This window comes from Vombatus ursinus, unplaced genomic scaffold, assembly GCF_900497805.2.
Source record: "Vombatus ursinus unplaced genomic scaffold, bare-nosed wombat genome assembly UNPS02014833.1, whole genome shotgun sequence".
NCBI classification, from domain to species: domain Eukaryota; kingdom Metazoa; phylum Chordata; class Mammalia; order Diprotodontia; family Vombatidae; genus Vombatus; species Vombatus ursinus.
The window spans coordinates 5,581,829-5,590,361 of NW_020954611.1; the positions used below are offsets into that span (position 1 = coordinate 5,581,829).

The following is an 8,533-nucleotide window of genomic DNA, read 5'->3' on the forward strand; positions in this document are numbered from 1 at the left end:
GAGAAGAGAAGAGAAGAGAAGAGAAGAGAAGAGAAGAGAAGAGAAGAAGGCCCAAGACAGAGCCTTGGACTCTACCCATAATTAGGGTGCAGAATATGGATGATGAGCCAAATGAATTGTAAGAGAGGTAGAGAGAGAACCAGGAGAGCTCAGGGTCATGAAAACCCAGAGAAGAGAGATAAATACTCAGGAGGAGAGGATGATGAAATGTATAAAATGAAGCTGAATGATCGGGACGAGGAAGTCCTGAGATAAGGCCATCAGGTTTGGTAATGGAGAGATTATTAGTAACTTTAGAGAAAACAGTTCCAGGTGAGTAATGAGGTTGGAAGCCGGACTGGGAAAGTTTGGGAACTTGAGAGGAGAGGAAGTAGAGACAATGTATAGGCAGCTTTTTCTAGAGTTTTGCCGGGGATGGCAGAGGAGGTGGTCGAGGGTGGGAGCGGGATCTAAGATGATATTGGGGGATGGTAAGATACAGTGAGGGCATTTAAAGAATGGAGGTTACCTGCACAGCAGGGAAAGAACTAGTCAGTATGGAGAGACTGAAGATTAGGGGGATGGAATACTTGTAGTGATGATTGATCTGCATAAGAAAGCAAGAAGGGATGGAATCTAGGTGTATATATAGAGAGGCTGGTTTTGGAGAGGAGAAGGGTCACTTCTTTATCAGAGACTGTATTAAAGGAAGACAGAACAAGGGATGAGGTCAAGGCATTCTGAAATTTATAGAAGGGGAGAATATGGCTCCCTCAGCAAATTCATTTTATCCTCACATCTGCACTAAATCAATCTTCCAGTTAAGTAGAATTCAAATTAAGCATTCCTTCCTATTTTATAGATCAGAAAATGGAGTAGGTCAGTTCCCACAGGTCATTCAAAGAAGATGCCCCTTGGCCTAAATCAACTGATTTGAAAAGCACCTAGAGATCATTTTTAAAATCTGACATTTAAATAGATTTTACCTTTGTATTTTAAAACTAAGTCTATTCTCTAGCAAATGTAACAAGTTCTACAAATGCAAGTTCCAAATGACATCAAAGAAATTTTAGGGAACACTGAGGCCAACTATTATAAATGGCTGTGTGGCATAGTGGAAAGAGCCCTGAATTCATAATCAGGCTATCTGGGTTTAAATCCAGGCTTTGCTCCTTTCTCCTGTATGACCGCGGGCAAGAAGCATAACCTCTCCGGGCTTTAGCTTCCTCAGCATCTGTAAAATGAGGGAGTGAGACTTGATGGTTTCCTCTAGCTCTAAAAGTCATATACTATTATTCTAGTACAGATTGGAACATGCGACAGTAAAAGATTTAAGGGGTCAGCTGCTGGTTAGGGCTAATTCACCTCATTTACAGTATAGCTTGCAGGAGGCCAAAGATCAGAGAGGCAGCATAAGTTATGGTGAACTTTTGTAAAATGAATACCAAGAATGATCAATAGTTATTGTGTCTTATATCTTTCACATTCAACATACATTTTTTGAGTGCTCAGCTGGACCCGGAGTCAGAAAGGCCCGAGTTCTGAAATTGCAGCTTCAGACACTTACCAGTACAAGTCATTTAACCACCATCTGCCTCAGTTTCCTTATCTGTAAAATGGGGATAATAATAGCACTTATGTCCAAGGGTTTTAATCAGGATAAAAATAAGATCATATCTGCAAAGTATTTTATAGCCATTAAAGTACTACATAAACGCTAGTTGTTGTTGTTATTGTTGTCCTGTACCTGAAATTTTGCAATACAAATTTGTGCCCTTTTAGGCGTAATCAGGCATTTGAGCTCCTGTGCCACCAATGCAGTCCTTTCCACTACTTTGTGTTAATAAATAGAAAGGAAGGAAGGAAGGAAGAAAGGAAGAAAGGAAGAAAGACAGAAAGAAAGAGGAAGGATGAAAGAAAGAGGGAGGATGAAAGAAAGTAGAAGGAAGAAAGGAAGGAAGAAAAGAAGGAAGGAGGGAAGGAAGGGAGAAAGAAAGAAAGAAAGAAAGAAAGAAAGAAAGAAAGAAAGAAAGAAAGGAGACTAATATAATTTCTCCATTCTTCTAATAGGCAGCAGTAGTAAACACCTGGGTATAAGCAGCTTTACTGCTTACTTCAATCGATGCAGTCTGGAACTTAGTTTCCTTGTATCAATCAATCAATCAACTAGCATTTATTAAGCACTCATCCATGTGCCAATATATGTACTATATATTGTGTAATATGCTAATACTGTGCTAATATATGTACACTGGGTAATTACTGTACTCTACTCTTAGGAAGATCAAATGAGCTAATGTCAGCAAAAGGCTTTAAAAACCTTGAATCAATACATAAAAATAAGTTGCTATTGGGGGAATAATGGTGGCTACTCTACCTACTTGTGCTGAGAATTGGATGGGACAATGTATGTGAAAGGATTTAGGGTTACACAGATTTAATATACCCATTACATTGCCTAGGCAGTATAACCAAACAGATAGAGGGCTGGCCTTGGAGTCAGGAAGATCTAGATTCCAGGTCAGTCTCTGATACCCAATGGCTGCCAGATTCTGGGCAAATTATTTAATGTAGTAGTGCCCTAGGCGACTCTTTAAAACCTAGAGAACAAATCTGCATTGGTAGGAATTTCCTCACTCAAAATTCCCTATACCAAAACCACAGGTCTAGTTAATTTCTAAATTTCTTAAGTAGGGAACATGAATGGATTAAAAAACTAGGCAGATTAAACATTGGTGAAAAATTCAGTGATGTTTCTTGCCTTATGTTTGACTTTTTGCACCCTTACATTCTGGGGCACATTGAATTAATCTAAATATTATTTCTATTCACGATTCGCAATTTTAGGTTTAGGGTTTCCTGTGATTTTAAACAGTCATAAATGAGTTCTTTTCCATGTTATTTTGCTAAGGCATCACAAAACTGATCCTTCAACCTCTCATAAAAGGCATTCCTTCATTTTGGCACTTGGACAAATCTCCCTGCTCTTGGCATGCAAAAAGCCCAAGGACTCTTTTGACTTTGCCCACAGAGTATGAAATAGCTCTAGGAATGGAGAAGAAAGATGGAAGCTTTTACAGCATCAGAAGTGACAGCATGTGGATTATTAGCAGGGGCAGATTGTTTTAAGCCTGTTACACTATAGTAATCAATGAAAAGCAACCAACCTCTGTGTACTACATATTTCCAAATATGCTTTCTTTCCTTCTACATTGCTACCGAGTTAATATTACACACTGATTTACTGATGCGATACCTACCATAAAGGAAAACTTGTCTCGAGCATAGACTGGAAGAAAGATTTGGACCTGGTCTCAAGGTTCAAATCCTGATTTCTCCTTAGTTGCCTGTCTGACCTAGGATAAAATCACTTACCCTACTCTTTTTATTCATAAAATGAAGAAGCTGGACAAGATGACTTTTAAGGTCTCTTCCAGCTCTAAATTCTATTATTTCATGATCAATACTATTCATTGTTAGTAAATAGCACTGAAAAAGACATACAGTAATATTTTTAGTACGGTGGATCACAAGACTAAAGTATAGTTGAAAGATACTTGGACTTGGCTAAAATCAGAACATTTAGGTAGCTGAACAGCATATGAACTCAGGCAAGTTTAGGCTATGAATAGTTGCTTGGAAAAAGTTGAGCTCTAATAAATTGCCTTTGAATGTAACTGCCTCCAGTTCTGTACCTCAGTTTCCTTATCTCCAAAGTGGGGACATACTTTCAATATCTGCAAGTATAGAACTTTATTTTTTTGTCTAGTGCTAATACAGCAATATATGTATAAATTCTTTGTAGCCCTAAAACATTACACAATCATTGGTTCGATCAGAAAGGGACCTGAGGGTTCATCTAGTCTAGTCTAACTCCTTTATTCTACAGAAGAGGAAGTCAAATCCCAAAGAGGTGGTGACTTGCCCAAGGTCACATGGGCAGGCAGTGACAAAACCTGAATTTGAACTCAGAACTTCTGATTCTAAAACCAACACTCTCAGCTATTACTTGCCCTCACTCTAGTACCACCTGGACGGATAGCTATGGACAAGCTATTGCTGTTCTCTGAGGTTCAGCTTCCTCCCCTGTGAAACCAAGGGGCTAGCCTGTGATCTGTAAGTTGAAAACCCTAAAGACACTACCACTCCTTTCATTCACACCAGATGAAGAATGTCATCACCAGTTAGGACTTCTGCAAGTCTAAGAATTAAATGACAATTAAATTCAATGACAAACCAAATTGGGGAAAAAAGTGGAACAATTTAAATCATTTTCACAAATTTGAGACCAGCATCCAAAGACTTCCAATGCACTTCCAATTTACTCCTGAAAATCACATCCTATTAACTCATGAAATATGAATGACAATAAAAGGAATCTCTTTGTTAGGGAACAAAGCTGTCATACTATCCCACAGCCAGACAATGATAAGAAATGCAAGGAGAGAAGGATTACAAGAGACAGGCTGTGAAGTTTAGTGATGAGTTGCCTGAAAAGAGTCAAGCCATAATACGTTGCCTTTGAACCTAAATGCCTCCTCAGCAAATGCTCTTTGAAGAATCTATTTCAGACTGCCAGCAGCCTGCATTTCAGGACTATTCTTCACAATCTCAAATATGCATTAACAAGCAGGGGTAACTGTTTCTCAGTCAAAGAGGAAAGAGAGGGAGGAAAATGCTTTAGGTAAGAATTATAACTAATGTGTGCTGATATCATACATTCTCTGTGTGTATATGTGTGTGTGTGTGTGTGTGTGTGTGAGAGAGAGAGAGAAAGAGAGAGAGAGAGAGAGAGAGACAGTGAGAGAGAGAGAGAGAGAAAGAGAGAGAGGTTCAAGGCAGCTTGGTGTAGTGGGTAGGTCTTGAAGACACGACAAATGAATTCAACTCTTTCCTCAGATATAAACTAAACTGAGTGACCATGGGCAAGTCGTCTGGTCTCTCAATACCTCCCAGGCAACTTTCTAAAGTCATAAATTACAGAGGAGTTGTAGATCTGAATCAGTAGAAGGTATTTCCACACTTGAAGTTCTCCCCATCAATGAAATCATGTATTCAGACATAGAATATCTATCCAACCACCCATCCATCTATCTATCTATCATCTATCCATCCATCCATCTATCCATTCACATCTATCTGTCTATCTATTCATCCATCTATCTATTTATCCATCTCTGTCATTCATACATCTCTTAAGGCTGAGGTCAAATAATAGTGTAAATATATGTTATTTATATATACTTACATAAATATATATTTATACACTTAAATATAGATATATGCACATGTGTAAATGACATGTACACACACACTGGATAGTTATCTAATGATTGATATATACAAATATATATCATATATACATGCACACACATAAATGTGTTTCTATGGTAGTAAAGTATTATATATATATACATATGTGTGTATATTTTGTTTTATATTGTATAGACATATAAATAATTTATCTATCTAGTATACATGCCTTATTTCCCACCACTCTATATCATATATAATATACAGTATATACCTAGTTCATATATATGCACACAACACACACACATATATTATGGATGTATAAATACCCACATACTGAATATGGGTTAAAATTGATCAGTCAATTCACCTCAGTTCAGAAGGCATTCCCTCCTAAGGCTGTGCTATCACTTCATACATTTTAATGACTTGGATATTAGGTTTCCCTTACAATTTGTTGAAAAGTAAAAATAAAACAAAAATTCCTGAGTCAGCGCCACGGAGACCCTCTTTCACTCCTCAACACACTCACCTCTCCAACTCCCTCCCCTCCACTCCCAACCTTCATGCTCTGCCTCCATTCAGTAAAGATGCTACCACATCTTACCCCACTGGATGGTGCCCCCCAAATCCCAGAGACCAACTAGGGATACCGCAGCCGTTGCAGATCTATGCAAGCTGCTCTGCTCTGAGGAGCGCCAAGAGATCCTGTGTCAAGCTTCATTAGGAAGATAGGGACTCTGCGCTGTGGAGGAGCGAGGAAGGGAGTGTAGGAGGGAAAGGAAAGGGAAATGCAAGGGGAGGGGGGGAGAGTACAACGAGGGGGTGAAGAGAGCAAAAGTTCACAGCCCTTCTGCTTTTCAGCAGAACAATCTAGTTAACCTGAGAACAACATAATCAAGGAGAAAGCTCCTTCCTGGCCTCTAGGCTGCCCATTGGGCTACGGTTATCAGTAGCGTGCCAAGGTTTTAGGGCAGAAACTCTCCAATCCAACAGACCTCGGTTCCTTGGAAAGTGAGATTCCACCATGCACCAATGCTCAAGGACACTCCTAATCCCTCTCCACCCCTCATTCCTCCTCTCTCCTCCCCATCCTTCTAGAATTTAAACTCCTTGAGAGCAGGACTGTTTAATTCTTGTGTCAGTATCCCTGCACCTAGCCCTGTGCCTTCTATTCCAATTCAGCTCCATACAACAAGCATCGTTAAGGGCCAACTGCATGCCAGGCAGATTTAGGCACCGGGAACACAAAGACCAATAGCCTATGATGTGTACTTGACTCTTAGTACTCGTGCTTAATCTATATAGCACGTTAGGGTTTATAATGAGCTATGCAAACGTCTCATTTGATTCTCACAACAACCCTGGGAGGTAGGTGCAATTATTATCCTCATTTTACAGATAAGGAAACTGAGGCTGACAGAAGTGAGCTTTACAAACATTATTTCATTTGATTCTTACAACAACCTTGATATGTAGGTGCTATTATTATCTCCACTTTACAGATAAGAAAATTGAGGCAGACATCAGTTAAGTGCCTTGCCAGGGTCACAAAGCCACTAAGTGTCTGAGGTTAACTCTTAATTCAGGTCTTCCAGATCCAGGTTCAGCGCTCTATCCAATATGCCACCTAGTTAAATGCCTGTAACAAGGATTTGAAATGAATTCGAATGAATTCCCTTCTTCCTGACTAACCCCTAGTCCTCAAGATCCCCAATGTTTTCCAGTCCCAGCCCCACCAGCAGCAGACGTCCTAGATCTTGTGGGAATCTCTGAGGAAAGCGAGAATTCACTCCGCCCAGGAAGAGCAAGTCACCTCGCTACTCATCCAGGGGAAAAAAAGGAACCCACTTTTGGGTTTCCTCCTTCCGAGGAAATGCAGTTCTGTCAAAAACGCGCGTGACGTTAGAGGGGGACCTGAGGGTGAATGGGGAGGATGTGAAGGAGAAGATGGAAGAGAAGGAGGAGGAGGAAAGCTGGGAGCGCCTGCCGGTAACTTCTCACCAAGTGCGCTTTGCCCTCACCAGCCTCTCACCACGCATTCTTCAAGAAGCAGCGGGATACCCGGCGCTCTGCCAAGCAATAGGCACCCATTGCACTCACTCTGAGACGCTCAGAAAGCTGCCCCGAGACTGAAAACATGCAGCTCCAAGTCTGAAGACATAGAGTTGGTCCGCCTGCCCTGGTAGCAAAGCGGGAGGAAAAGCAGCAACTTCCCGAGGGCACCCACAGTTCTTCAGAACCACTCTGTCCTCAATCCCCAGAACAGCCTCAGTTAACCCACTCTGCTGTCCATCCCCGACAGGCCAGGCGCCAATCCGCACCCTCCACCCCCCCCCCCCCCATGACCTGGGGCCGCCCACTAGTAATTCTCAGCCTGGTGCTGCCACCCGCGCGCGTTCATTCCGTGGATCTAGAAGGAGGATCGATGCTCTCTGAACCACCCCTCCCCCGGTCCCCACTCATTCTCCTCTCCAGTCGGTATGCCCCGCGATGGGTATGCCCCTCTTGTCCCGCTAGACCCCTCATCCAGCCCCACTTAATCTCTCTCTGGGCTTCCAGGAGAGAATCCCCAAACCTTCTTCCGTGTGAGCCCCGAGGGCCGCTGAAACTCACTCCATTCAGCTCCAGCTGCCTTCTCCCGGGCGCTTCCCGCAGCTCGGGGAGGGGACGAGCAAGACCAGACCAGGGAGGTTCGCGAGCCCCTTCCCCTCCCCCAAGCGATGTCCTCCCCTGAGCTCAGCTCCCTGCCTCTGGCTGCCTGGAGGAGGACTGCCGGGCAGCCAGGCTCGCGCTCGCGTGCAGCCCCCGGGCGGATCGGGAGATGTAGGTTGGGAGGAAGAAGAGAAGGAGGGAGAGAGGGAGGGGGCGGTGCATCGAGGGGGGCGGGGTGGTTCAGACCTGGGTCTCAGCTCTGCCAACTCCTAAGTTCATTGTCTACGTCCTTAGCCCATAGCTCTTGCCGCTGCTACAGCCGCCTTCTCTGCTGCTGCAGCCGCCACCGCCGCCGCTGCCGCCGCCTCTGCCGCTAGAAGAGTGCGGGGTGGGAGAGGAAGGTTGTGCGCACGCAGCCTCGGGTCCCTGTGTCTCCGAGGCGCTCTACAGCCTTGGGGTGTCTGGCTGCGACCGCTGCAGCCACCACAGCTCCCTCCGGCCGCTGTCTCCCGCCCCAGCCTTGGAGCTGGACAGCCCTGGCCACTGCAAACCCTGTCCACCCCCACGCACACATTCACTGGAAGAAATGCACTGGTTGTGAATGTGTGTGTGTGTGTGTGTATGTGTGTGTGTGTGGGTGGGTGGG

The 8,533-nt window shown here is 43.5% G+C and overlaps 1 protein-coding gene across 7 annotated transcripts in view; it reads right to left on the reverse strand.

Annotated features, from left to right (window-relative positions):
- CHST15 (carbohydrate sulfotransferase 15) overlaps positions 1-8,021 on the reverse strand; it is a 123,728-nt gene extending 115,707 nt beyond the window's left edge. For 2 of the 7 annotated variants that reach the window (XM_027839794.1, XM_027839788.1), the window contains exon 1: positions 7,849-8,021. The gene's annotated coding sequence lies outside the window, so the exon portion shown is untranslated. Of the gene's footprint in view, positions 1-5,839; positions 5,964-7,236; positions 7,482-7,848 lie in introns of those variants that run through there. The other 5 variants (XM_027839795.1, XM_027839789.1, XM_027839796.1 and 2 more) reach the window with 3 other exon arrangements.
- Positions 8,022-8,533: the final 512 nt, after the last annotated feature.